Source organism: Cupressus sempervirens, chromosome 4 (assembly GCF_028749045.1).
Source record: "Cupressus sempervirens isolate cs-2001-9-10 chromosome 4, ASM2874904v1, whole genome shotgun sequence".
NCBI classification, from domain to species: Eukaryota; Viridiplantae; Streptophyta; class Pinopsida; order Cupressales; family Cupressaceae; genus Cupressus; species Cupressus sempervirens.
In genome coordinates, this window is record NC_143121.1 from 758469843 (window position 1) to 758485040 (window position 15198).

Sequence of the window (15198 nt, forward strand, 5' to 3'; positions counted from 1 at the left end):
TACACATATCCGAAGGTGCTTAAAAACTCTAACCCAAAAAACTAATAGTGGAACTATGAGAATTGGAACCTTTATTTGACCCAAATGTGTATCCAAATATAAAAATGCATTAAACAGAAACTATCTCTAAGCATATTTTTGTGTGATACAAGATTGCCCTTACACCACTGGATACTCCTACATCAAAAGCTCATATTTATGAAATAAAATACATCAAAACAAAGCTTTTGAATCTTCCAAAGATTTGCCTTGACTAAACCATGTTCATATAGGTTTGGACCTTGTTTCCCCCAAAAATCTCCATGGTTCCATTTGTAGCACACTAAACTCAAGTATTAGTAGTCCAAGGAGGTCATATAAAATACATATCATAAATGCATATAAATTCAAATGTTACGTAATCCATATTAACATACTTCAAATAAATTTCTTTTCTTAATCATTTCTAATAAATCATTCAAAATGTTAGAATATCAATATATGCATATCACATGAAATCATCATCATAAGCAAATTAACCTTTCGTATCACATTATAATCTAATTTCTATCTTGCCATGTGTAAATTTGCATTCACATTTGTTTGATCATCCCATTCACAATATTAGGTTCTTAGTACATATCATAAATCCAAAACACTACTGTAAATGTTAAAATCAATAGATAAAATAAGCCATTGTCCTTCTAAGTCTTGAATAATGTAAAAATATCCAAAACTGGAATATCAAAATGCAAGTAACATACCCCCACTTAAACATTACAATTTCACATTACAAGAATTTTTGTAATTAGCTTCTATTAAAGCAATTGAAAAAGGTTAGAACATGAGTGAAATTATTAATTATATCATTTAGGTCTTAATGTGTAGACATAAGTGTGGATCATCAAAATGTAGATATTAAAATAACATTACGCTATAGTCTCGAAAGCATATCAAAACATAAAATTAGATGTATCATAATGCAAATATGTCATCTATAATATGATAGATTGGGTGAGGCCTCACAACAACATTATCTAGTTCCCAATATCAAGAGTTAGCTTTGAACATTTAAGAAACTCATCCAATATTCTTTATCCATTTCTTACTTAATTTCCTTACTAACATTCATCCCTAATAATTAGGTTAATCCATCTATTAGTTTCACATTTACTTACAATTTGATACATTATCCATCTTAATAGTCATTTCCAAGTTAGGAACTAATGTCATAGTTCTTATAATCAAATGTATGAATTTAACATGCAATAAGGATACATGAAATAGATTTAAGCCACCAAACATACATGGAAACCAATTCATAGGTTGTTCATTGATAATATAGCTCTTTTGTTCATCATGTATTCATCTAATACAAGGAAATACATAATGTCATGCCATCATCATAACTTCATTTATCCTTTGAAATAATGTAATATGTCCACATTTCGCTTTATTTCTTGTAGAAATACTTGTTACTTATACATTGTCTTTTGATAACATCGATAAGTTTCTTTCTAGAATATACACTTTATATCTTTTTAATATATCAAGAATAGTAAACTAGATCATCTTTGAGCATATTATTAGTATCTTCAAAGCACCATAGAACTCCCATAATGTTGGGATCATTTCCCTTAGCCAATGACCATTCTACCACATAGAATGTCCTTTCCTTGAGTACTCCAATGGGATATGCATGGCCTAGTAATGTTGGGATCATTCCCCTAAGTTAGGGACCATGATTTGCATAGAATCTCCCCTCTCTAAGTACCTTAAAAATACTCCATCTTAGTCTTGATTAATGTGTGAAACCCATATGCAACCAATTCATTTTATTATGTTATCACTTTTTATACAACTCAATCATAGAGACAACAATTGTATGGTACTAGTCTCTATGCATAGGATCCTTTGACAACCAATCTTGGGCCCTAGCACCTATTATGAGCCACTCACGTAGGATTTCATACCCTATTACTAAACAATACAACATTCCATACAAAACAAGCACAATCTAATGCCTCTTAGAAAAGCCATGCAAATAATAGAAGGCAACATAATCATACCAATAAAGGAGATTGAAAACAAGGTATCAAGCAATGACCAAACACAATAGAGAAATCCATAAACCTGCACATATGTTCATTATAATTGTGCATCTATTTCTTATTGTTACACTTTCATTAGTTATACACATTCATAAAGTAATAAGGCACGTCTATGCATTATAACAATTAGCCTTTATGTGCATGCACTCAACATAATAACACATATATTCATTATATTGGAAAACCTATGTGAAATTCATCAGATTTTCACTTGTACAAAGCATATTGTGCATCTATCATGTAGAATTACATATTCTTTTATTACTTTTGCACATTCATTGATCAGAATGAAACATATACCAAGAGGCTCAACATCTTTGTATCAATAGGTTAACAAAGGTCCGACATCTAAACATTTGTACGGCTATGCATATGGTTAGTATAACTATGTATATGTGAAATCTTCCTCCACATTAATTCCAAAGGAATAAAAATTTATATATAAGGAATGCTTCAATGAAACATCCAAATCTAGTTTGGATAATGGAGTGCTCAAAGCATATTTATGGGATGAAATCCTAGACCAAATCCCCTACCATCCCCATATCAAAAGTTCAATTCAAGAAAACCAACATATGGTCTTATAGAAGAAAGAAACACTCATAGATATACCATGACCTCATAACAAACACAAGGAAAAGAGACAAGGAACCAAATAATAAACATAATATTTCCATACTCTAAGAAATTCTTCTTTAATTTATTATAATAGAGATCCTTAAAAGGTAGAGAGAGGAAGATATGGATAGTTTCAACCTATTTATTTCCCTTGGATTTTGAGGATGGCCAAGCTATCTCTATTATTTGTTGGTTCTAATAAATTTCTAGAATTCCTAGATTTTGTCATTCCTTCCAATGGTTATTATTTTTTTCTTTTTGAATTTATCAACAATAACATTTGGTTCTATTATAGTTATTCCTTCATTCCCCCATCTATTTTTGGGAAAACTTAATTTATAGGAAGCCAAAGGTTACATTTGTTAAAGTTGGCTTGCTAAGGTTTGATTAAATAAATCAAACCTTAATTAATAATTTTATTTAATTTAAATTCCTAACCATTACTAGGATATCTAGATTATAAATGGGTTCTTATTCAAAGGATCATCACTTTCATTCATTATCATCAATTGTGTCAAATAATATCCCCCTTTGGCATTGATGACAACACATTATGAAATATAGAATCTAATACCAAAAATCATTAGCTTCTTAGCAATACATCTCAATACATCTTTTTCATCAAGTCCCCCCTTTGATTATGATCCACCTTCTTCTTTCTTCATTCTCTATTCATTCCTAGATTCTCACAATTTCAGTCTTCAACAATATATCTCCCCTTTCACCATATTCTCCTCCTTATCTCATACACACATCTGCTCACCCTTTGACAAAAATGTGAAAGGTATCTATAAACCTTCGCTAAAAACTTATTTTTCCATCTAGTTGTACCTTTTATCTTGCATGTACTAATAATTTGTGTTTCCTTACATTATTTTCACAATATTAGTTATATCCTAAAGACATAACTCCTACATCCACTAACAAATAGATATGTTGATCAATAATAAATTGATGCACTCCTTCCTCTTCTTCTAATGAACATTAGATAGGGGAATGACCCTGAGTTTACTTCTCACATATTCAAAGGTATCATTAGGTAATGGCTTTGTAAATATATCTATAATTTATTCCTTTGACTTCACATATTCTAACCTTACTTATGTCTCTTGAACTTGTTCTCTCGAATACTGATACTTCATAGATATATGATTTGTTTTTACATGCATCACTAGAGTCTTGGAAATATTTATAATACTTTTTTTGTCACAATATATTCTTATAAGATCAATCACTTTTTCTTTCATAGAATCCAACAATTGTTTGATCAATATAATATTAGAAAATTTGGTTACAACTACTACATACTTGAATGGATTGTGAAATACAACTTTCTTTCTTTCTTATCTATGTCACTAGTCTTTCTACTAAAAAGAAAGCTCCTTCACTTGTAATTTTTATGTCACCCATGTTGCATATCCAATCAACACAAGTATATAATACTATCTCAAAATCTCCATCTTTCTTGCACCATTTTCCATAGTCCTTTATTCCTTTTAGATATTTATAGATTCTCTTCACAAAAATCATATGTCTTTCCTTAAGATTAAAAGAAAATCTTGGCACTATACCTAGAGCATGAGCAATATCTAGTCTAGTATGAACATCATATTGTATCCTCCCAATCATAGATCTATAAAGTTCTTCATTTAATTTAGTAGTATCATATTTGATATTTTACATCCTATGATCATTAGTGTACTAACTAGTCTTGAATATTCCATTCCAAAAGGTTCTCCAAATATAGAAATCTCAAACTCTTTTCTCATTTCATTAGAAAATATTCTACACATTAGTTCATGACCTCCAAATATGATATCAACAACAAATATTTCATTTATCAAGATCTTATCTTCATATTGACTTTTTAGTTATAGAATAATGTTCTCTCTTGTTATAACAAAACCAATTCTAATCAAATAAGACTATAATTTTTCATAACATGCTCAATGTTCCTTCTTCAATCCATATAATGCCCTTTTTAGTTTGCATACTATGTTTTTCCTAATTTGGGTCCACAAATCCATCTAGTTTCTCAATATAGACTTTCTCTTCTAGAATTCTGTTCAAAAATATAGACATCATATCCATTTGAAAAAAAATGTTTTTTCTTGTAAGAAATTTAAGCAAGTAAAATTCTTGTACCTTCTAATCTAGAAATAGGGAAAATTTTATCACCATAGTCAATTCCTTCTTCCTGTGCATATCATTTATATATTAGTCTTTCTTTCTTACTTGTTACTTGTCCATTTTCATTCATCTTGTTTTTGAACATTCACTTTGTACTAATAAAATTCTTATCCTTGGGTCTTGGTATTAGTGACCAAGTGTTGTTCTTCTCAATTTGATCATTTTCTTCATTCATAGCATTAATCCATTCTTCATTTTCTAGTGCATATTTAGTTGTTCTAGGCTCTAGATTAAAAATAAGACATGCATTATCTCTCAACTTACTTCTTGTCATTACACCAACTTTATTTTCTCCAATTATCTCATCTGATGAGTGATTCCTTATAACATAAGTTTGTAATACATGCTTAGTTATCTATTAATCAACACTTTCTCCACTCAGTGGGATCTTAACATGATGCTCAGATGCTTCTTGGTATAGCTCGATGAATTTTGGTTATTTCTTGAGTAGGGTACTCGGTGCTCCTTCTTATATAGAGACAAATATTTGATAGTCATCAAGTTCTATCTTTTTTACTTCATCATTATTTTATGAAAACTCATCAATTATCACATTTTCACTTTCCACCATTTTTTTAGTGACCTTTTTCAAACATTTATATGCTTCTCTTCTAGTGTAATAACCTAGGAATATACTGCCATCTCCTTTAGAATCAAAATTTCCATTCCTAGCATCTTTCAAAATATAGTACCTACTTCCAAAGATTTTAAATTAGCTAACATTTAGTGTATGACATACAAGAGTCCATAAGGTGTTTTTTTTGTACCTTTCTTCAACTATACTTGGCTAAGGATGTAGACAATAGTGATGGTTGCCGCTCTCCAATATATCCATGCAACCTATTTCTCAATCAACAGTGTTCTAGCACAATCAACAATTAATCTATTTCTTCTTTCATCTATTATGTTTTTTTGTGGGCTCCTTAATGTAGAAATTTTCCTTTTAATTCCATTCTAAATAAAAAAAGTAGTAAAATCATTAGAAATGAATTTATCTCCTCTACCAAATCTTAAACATTTCAATTTTTTTCTCATTTATTTCTCAAATCTTGTCTTATACCATTTGGACATTTGAAATGCATCATATTTTTCTTTTAGAAACATCATTCTTGATAATCATCAATAAATAAAATGAAATGCTAATCACTATAATAAATTTGTACTTTCAAAGGATAGCAAATACTGGTATGAACCAATTCCAATACATAAACAAATGAGTAAGAGTTACTTTTGAAACTTGACTTAGTCATTTTACAAATCTGAATTAAGTTTTCTTAAGGTCAATAAACCTCTCACTCTTTTCTTTCTACAAACCTTGATTATTCTATAAAAATTCACATGACATAACATTGTATTCCATAACCAAACATCTTCATTCCTTTCAATATAACATGTGTTCTCGGTAGAATCCAAATAGAATAGGTTTACTCTTATTTCTTCTTCAATACCAATCATATTTTTAGCATCATCATAAATCTTCACTCATTGGTTTTGAAACTCTAGTCAGTGACCTGTGTTACTTAATAATTCCAAACTCAACAAATTGTATTTTAGACCATGAACCTAGTATGCATTATCACATCTAATATTTTGATTCAACATAATAGAACCTTTTCCTTTCATAAGACATGGGGAATCATTTCCAAGTTTAACAAATCCTCCATCATAATTTTCTATACAATAATCCATGTATCATTCTTACTAACTTGTGAAATGAGAGATTTTTCTTCTTCATACATTTATTCTCCTTCTAAATTATCCTTCATAGAAACAAAAATAACTTCCTCACCTTCTTCTTGATCAAGAGCTTCATACTTGGTGTCATCTTCCTATGCTAGGTGATAAGCAATATTTCATTTATCCTTTTAATCTTTATTTATTCTATATCTATTCTCCCTTTTTATCATTCCTTTCATGTGTGTTCCTCTCAAGACATCTAGATGCAACATGATCAATCTTGTTACATTTAAAACAAATCAAATGTAGTTTACCTCTATAATTTCATTTTTTCTCTTGGTAGCCTCTTTGCCAGTATTGCTTCTAGCTCTGAACACATTTTTTATCCTTTGATTCATAATCATTTTCATCTTATTTGTAATGTGAGTTCTTTATTTTCCTTGAACTTCCAATGGTTACTGATGACTCGAAAATTATTTCAATCTCAGGTAAACAATCATCAAAATTATTTATCTCAAAAGAAGTCAACCTACTAACCAAAGAATCAAGAGTAATAACATTACCAAGTATGGATCTCAAGTCTTGAATAGGAGAAACTCTAATAGAATAAATAAGCAATAAAGTTTTAAGAACTTTTATTACCACAAATTCTTCTCTTATGACTACACCAGCTCCTTTGATGACAATAACCACTACCTTGATTTTGTTATTATATTCCACAATATTCTCACCATCTTGCATTTTCATATCATCAAATTTAATTCTAAGACATTCATCCTTTTCTCTTAGCACATTTTGATCTTCTCCATGAACAAGTGTCAATTCTCCCACATTTCCTTTATAGTAGTATAGTATTTGACATCACCAAATTTAACATTAGTTAGGAAAGAAGAAACCTCTATCATTAGGGAGTGGTGTTCTATCTTTCCTCTCATTTTTGCAATTGTCATATGTCTAGGGGTTAGTAGTGTGTATTGATTGTCCATGTAGTAAAATGTAGAGTCTCCAATTCCAGATAGGTACAACATCATCCTACTTTTCCATGATGGAAAGTTCTCTTTGTTCAACTTTGGTACCCCTCTCTTATACATCTTTAGATCTTTATCTCAAGACTTTCAAATGTGCTCCTCCAAACACCTTCACTTTGATACCAATTTTTAGATAACTAGGGGGTGAATTAGTTATCCTTGGGCCCTTTAAAAACTTCACCAACTTTCCCTAACTTAAACTTATCAATAAACCAACTAGTGAACAAAATAATTTTAATTAACCTTATGATTGTAAATAGATTTCAACTTCCTACCAATTATCAAGAATTAACTATAGTATACATATGATAAACATGAAATAACTTGCAAACATTTAATCAAAAATTGATACCAATTTTTTAATTGTGGAAACCTACTTAGGGTAAAAACCACTAGCGAATTGTCACCCAAAGTAATTCAGTCTTCTAAAGTGAATTTGGTTAAGAGAAAACCCATTCAAAATTTACATACACATTTTCTAGATGTGGTCCTATTAGGGGATTTTAACCAAAGATCATCTAGATCTTGTCACCCTTCAATTATTTTCCTATCTAATGGACTTACAAACATTCAATGGAGTGCCACCTTACAAAAGGATTTACAAATAGAATTGTTAAGTCTACTATGTTAAGATATTTTATGTTGTAATTGTTAGAGGGTGTTAGAAGTATTTAGAATAACTGAGAGGGGGTGGGGTAGTGTGAATCAATTATCCAAGGTCCAAATGCTCTAATAATACTTTTTCTCAAATTATAGTGAATCCATAAACTTTTCATCCATCCAAGCTTAAATCAATCATCCTAGCAAATTACAATAAATCAATATGCAGGAATAAAACATGCAAGATCAACACATGACATAGTGATTTACGTGGAAACCCAATTTGGGAAAAACTACCAGTAACATGCTATTTGATTTTCACTCTTCTAAAGTGATGCCCTGTTAAAAGCCTGCCCTGTTAAAGGCTTACAACACATTGTTAAATGTGACCTTGTTAGAGGATTTCACCATACTATTAGGAATGGGCCTGATCAAAGGACTTTAGAACATTCACTTGGAATGTCACCCTGTTAAAGGATTTACAACATGGCTATTAAACCAATCTAAGTCCATGGGATTTAAACTATTTGTTACAATTGCTAGAAAGTAACAATAATGACTTTTTGATCTGATACAACTTACAACATACTTTGCAGATTTTAGATCACTCTTTAGTTCAGTCCTTTTGCTTGGCTTTGATCACTTTAGCTCTGACAGCTTGTCATCTCAAGCTTCCTCTCCTTGAGTCTTCATACTCATCATACCAATGCAATCATATCTGTGGTCATCTGTTGAAGCAAAGTAACTGTGCTTTCTTACTCATTAGCACCTCCTTCAGCACTTTATGCTTTCATACTTGACCTCTCTTCTCTTTGCTTTGTAACCTTATGACTCCTTAAATAGAAATCTGAATTTCCTTTGCCACTCGATTCTCCCTCTCCAATTTTAGGGTTTCAAATGGATTAGGTAAGATACAATGTATCTACCCCATATCTTGCTCTTATATAGAAACTTCATCTAGAGTCTAGTTGTATTCTCCAAAAATGTTCTACATGGTGTTCTATGACACCAGCTCATCATTTTTATCTTCTATTTGATTCACAAAATTCAAGATAACAACCTTGTCGGCTTAGTTCTGGTGAATCTTTGATCTTTAAAATAATGCAGCAACTCGGCACTATTGGTTTACTAATGCTCAGCATCTCTGTGTTATTCGACACTTGTATTTGCTTGGCACTTGTATTTGCTTAGCACTTGAAACTGCTTGGTAATTGTATCTTCTCAGTACTTATTTTTGCTTAGCACTTACTAGCTTGCTTGGCTCCCTCTCTCTAATGAACTTAGTTAGGCTTTACAAATGACTTAGCTAAAACCTTACATCTTTGATATGTATTAGTGTGTCCATTCTCTATGTCTTAGAGTATGTCATAAATACACTTTTTCATCAATGGCTTAGCTGATCCTTGTACTTCATTACAAAATCATAACTTGAACATTTCTCTAGGTGTTCTAGTTACATCTTTATTGATTGCCTCCTCCTTGTCAATCAACCAATTGATAGTATTTGGATCATTAAAGCAATTGTCATTCTTGCAAGTAGCAAGTTTGACATCAATGACAAAACAATGATTGAGAACATTCTTTACCAGTTCCATATGATCATTTCCAACAATCTACCTCATGATCTTTTCAATTATTTCCAACAAGAGGGTAATAATGAAATGATATGAAAAATATGCAACTACCTTTTCTTCTTGAGATCTCTTTTTTACTCATATCTTTCCTTACTCACTAGCCATCACACTAGATTCATCAATCCTCTTCACTTAGTGCTTTAGATCTACTCGATATCAACTCCTTTGACAAATTTTCCACCAACTCAACTAGCAAATATACCATTAATGTTTACATTCTTTTCCTCTCACTTATAAAGATATTTTTTTACTTTAGCTAATCTATTATGGTTTCCATGAATTCCTCTCATCCACATTATCAAAAACCAACTCAAATTCATTAAATGTGGCACTAGGTAAACTATTTTTCAAATATTGTGAACTGTATCTCCAACTAGGAACTTGAACTTTTCTTGGATCTCAAAACATGTCTCAAATCTTACCAATCATATATTGGCTTATTAGTTTAATTTTTTGATCTTCATACATGACTTTTTTCTTTTCTTAGAATCTTCTAGAATAGTCTAGATCTTTTCTTGATGTTATCCTTTACTTGATCTTCCAAAAACTTTTCTTCTTTACCAAGTTGTGTTCTTACTTAATTTAACACTTCGTTCATGTTAATCTCAAATTGGTTTTGACATATGAGTGACAATATACTTAAGTCATTTACTTAGTCCATGTTTGAATAAGTAATACATGTTGATCATATTTTCTAGATAGTATATGCCCAATGAGAGATATATAGTAAGTGCCCAATAACTAGTAAGTGCTGAGTCACTCAAGTGTCGAGTAGATAGTAAGTGCTAATTCATTCAAATGTCAAGTGATTAATGGATGTTGAGTCATTCAGAGGATGAGTTATAGCATTAAAGTTGTAATTGATGTCGAGCATCAGAGACTTCAAGTGTTGAGGAAAATAGTTTTGACATAGTTGTTTGTAATGGCACAAACTATCATGTAAACCATTTTGGAGCTAAATTAGGGATTTTTTTGCCATATTAAATGATAAGGACAAATATTTATTGAGAATCCCTATGAAGTGCATGCAACCAATAACAAAAAATGAAGGTTTAAGTGGCAATATGGGTGAATCACAATCATTTATTCATACCTAACTCTATGTCACCTAGGTCTTCTTAAGGAGGACAAACCCTAAAATTTTGATGAATGAAGAAGGGGGAAAAGAGAGAGGTTTACATGTGCAAATAGAGAACTCATGGTGACTAAGGAGTTGTGAATTGAGATACATTGTGGAATCAGTTAGAGGAGAATAGAGGAAAGCAATTAGAAGAAAATAGAGATACATTTGATTAGTGAGGATCAAGTACACATCATAAAAGATTTAATATGTTATCTAGCAGTAGAGTGTTGATTGCAGGATCATTTTTGAGACATTCTAATAGGTGAATTAGTTAAATTTCTTAACAAATTAGTCTTAACGGGATGTTGTAAATCTTTTAATATGGTGCTTACTTTATTTTAAGTTAAAGTCCTTTTACCAGGCACACTTCTAATAGGGTGTTGAAATCCTTTAACAAGGTAAGGTCTAATAGTTTTTTAAGCCTTTAAAAGGGAAGACCTTTCACAGGGTAGATCATGTTTCTTGACAAACATTGTAATATTTATTAGATACACTTTATTATTGCAATAGTGGAGATTTGTGGGTGTCATCCCCACCCAAATTTTACCTTCTCCTTGGAGGGTTTCTAGGTAACCAAATGTCTTGTTTCATACATGTTTTGAATGTCATTTACTTTCAAGTTATGGATGTATGTGCTTAATTTGGTATTTCAGTTGACATGTATAGATTGTGAGATGGATGTGTGGTGAATAATTTTAAGGTTAAAGTTTTAAGGGTTGATTCACCCCCCCTCCCCTCCCCGCCCCTCCTCGGCCCAAGTTTAATTTTCCCATTGTATTTCCAACAATTGGTATTAGAGCCTTGTCCTCTAGAAAGAAAATTTGTGTAGCTTTGAGGAAAGATCTTGAAGATGAAAGTCTACAAGTTGGGAAAGACTAATGAGAAATAGAAGATTGAAATAAAAGTTTCCCTACATCAACTAAATGAAGCAAGAGATGAGTTAAAGAGATCATTGAAAAGAAGGAAATATATAGCTATTGAAGAGAATGACACACATTACTAAGAGATTTACACTATCAAATTATTTTTAGATGGAAACACAAGTGAATTTTATGTAGCGGTTGCAAATTTGATGGAAAATAATGGAGCCCTAACTAAAGAGGTCAGAAATCTTAAGATAGAACAAGAAGCTCAATTAGTATTTCTATGTGAGGTGACTGAGTAGAAGAAAAAAGATGAAGAAATCAAAGTCATGATTGAAGATGAAAACAACATACTGACCAACAAACTAGAAGAAAAGAAATTAGAGGTGAATAGGATTGCTCACATGTACTTGGAAACATTAAATCAAATTATGATTGCAAATCATGAATTGAATGGAAAAGATATTGAGATCACAACACTAAAGTTTCAGAATGAACAACTAAGAAATAATCTAAAAAGGGAAAAATAGTTTGCTCAAAGTTTCAACAAACCTCATGAAGTCATTGAGTATTTTGAGCAATTGATGAGATCTCCTACATCCAACAATAATCCTACTAGATTAGGTTATATTAGTACTAAAGAAGGAGAATCATCTAAAAGTGGTGAATAAAGGAATGCCAATGGTAAGAACACAAAACCTACTTGGCAAAATTGTGGTAAGATAGGTCATACTTCCAATGTTTGTAGGAGAAAGACTGAAAATCAAAATCCCAAGTAGAAGTTCACTGATCACTACCACAAATGCAACAAACAAGGACATTAGGCACATGATTGTAGAGCCAAGACCATAAAAACACAATGATTTGAAGGTTACTATTAGAAGTATGGACATTGAGTATATGAATGTAGATGCAAGCCCAAATGATCATGAAATAAGTAGAAAAAGGTGAAGCACAATGGCAATTCTTATAATTGGGATTATAATACTAGGTATAGTTATCACTATTTTCAAGAGTATGAACATGTTTCTAAAAATTGCATAAAAACACATTTTAAAAGTGACTACAAAAGATGGTTGAGTCAAACTAAATGTTTTAGTTGTTTGAAGATAGGTCAAATAAGCAAGAATTATCCAACAAGGTCAAAGACACCTAGTAGTGAATTCAATAAAGGCAAAGGAAAGGTAGATGTTGAGAATGTCAAAGATGAGATGAACAAGACATGGAAGAGAAAGGAAGATTGCAACACATCAAGTTTAGATGGGATCACTTCACCTAATGGGTCAAAAGATCACACCACGTCCAATTAAGAAATTAAGAGATATGTGTGGGGCTGATATTTTTTTTGATATATTATACATCAATTCCAAGGATTTAGTTCTGGAAATATTATATTTGCATGAAGAATAATGCAAAGTGTTGTTTAGAATCTGGAAGAAATCTTTAAGTTTTGTCAATTTTCATGTTACTATCGAGCATGAAAATTTTCACTTAAGATGTCAAGTGAAATCTAGTTGATGCCAAGCTCTTGTAAGTGATAGTGTTGACCAAGCTCATAGTGGTTTCTAAGCTTTAAAAAAACTACATGGAAGCTAAGTGACTTGAAATGTCTATTCAAGCCGAGTTTACATCTGTGTAAGCATTGATCATTAATTATAAAATTTTAAGGTATATATGATCAATTTTTGACTCATTTGACATCATTAAAATATGAAGAGAGCAGAAAGAGATAATAGTGAATTGAAGAGATCATTCAAAGTTTTTGTAGAGTGAATTCAACCACTATTTGACACCATTCATAAGATTTGTGAAGGTATTTTTCATGTGTTGAGCTACACTATTTGAATTAGTACAAAACCTAGGTATTAAATATGGCATCTAGTTCTTTTGCTACTAAGGTCAAAGAGGAAAAGGAAGTTTTAAATGTTCAATTAATCAGCAATGAGATCAAACAACCAAATTTCAAGGTAATTCCCAACATTTCTTATAAACAAGACCCGTTTAGTGTTTTATCCATGATACCGCCACAAGTCTTAACGATTCAAGATGTGAGATCTTGTTACATATGCAAGGTGGGTAGCATAGGTGATATAGAATCAAATATCTATTTGGAAAACTATGTGAGAATAGTGTACTAAAGGAGGAATATAAGATTATAGAGAGAAAAGGGTTAATCCATGCCCTAGATTTTCCAAATGTTTTAGGACAAAATGGATTAAGATTGTTCTTAGTAGAATTCATGAAAATTTTGTATGGTTATAAAATGGACCAATCAAGATTACTAATAATATTATGCAGAGAGTAATAGGGTACCCAACCCTACACAAATCCAAAACCATGAGAAGTGAAGCAAAAGAGATCATTGAGAAAAACATAGGGGTAGTGTAGAACAAAAGAGGAATGATAATTGATACCACCATAGATCTCCTAATTTATTTTGTAATTTGGATTATCTCACAAAAATTTATTCAATCATGTAGGTTGAATAATGTACCTTGTATTAATGCTAACATAGGATACAAGATAGTGAAGAAGGATCATTCTTATGACCTTGTTGAGTTATAGTTGCAACAATTATCAAAAAACTTGGGAGCCATGACAAAAACCAAGATTGCATTATGAAAGTTTGGATCAATACTTGCATGTATATTTTTCTACATGCAAAACACATTTCCTTCCTTTGGTAAAGTTGGATGGAAGACAAATAGATCTATTGTAGCATAAATAGGTGAATTTATTGAGAAAATAGGAGAGAAATTTGAATCTATTATAACTACTTATTTTGAGGACTTTAAGAAGTCAATGAAACAAAGATACAAGATTCTAGTGTCACTAGTTCAGAAACATTTTAATGATGTTTTCTTTCTAGTTGATACTAATTTCACATATGTATAGGCTACAATTATGAGGGTAAGATGGTTAATACTTCTAGAATATGAGATTGATACAGATGAGGTATCTGCAAAAATTACAGCTTTTCTTGTAGAAGAAGTAGATAATAAGGCTACTGGCTTTGGTAATTATGATGTTGTAAAATCAAAGATAACTATGGACTTGGAGACAACAACATTAATAAGAAAGAAGAGAAAAATAGTTAAGAAGTTTAAAGAAAAATTTAGTGGAGTAGAGGAAGATGAAGAAGAGGAGAGGACTAAAGAGTTAGACTTGACTACAAGGCCTGAGAAGCAATTAGCAATGCAACACTAGTTACTTTGCTAGCAAATGCTACTCCTCTGAGTCAAGCACTTCACAAGCCAAGTGTAGAAGCTACACCACTACAGTCATTAAGGCCTAGTCCTAGTACATCCAAGGTAGATGAGGTTACATCATTTGGTGATGTCAAATTGGATTAAGTGATTGTTTTACCAAAGTTTG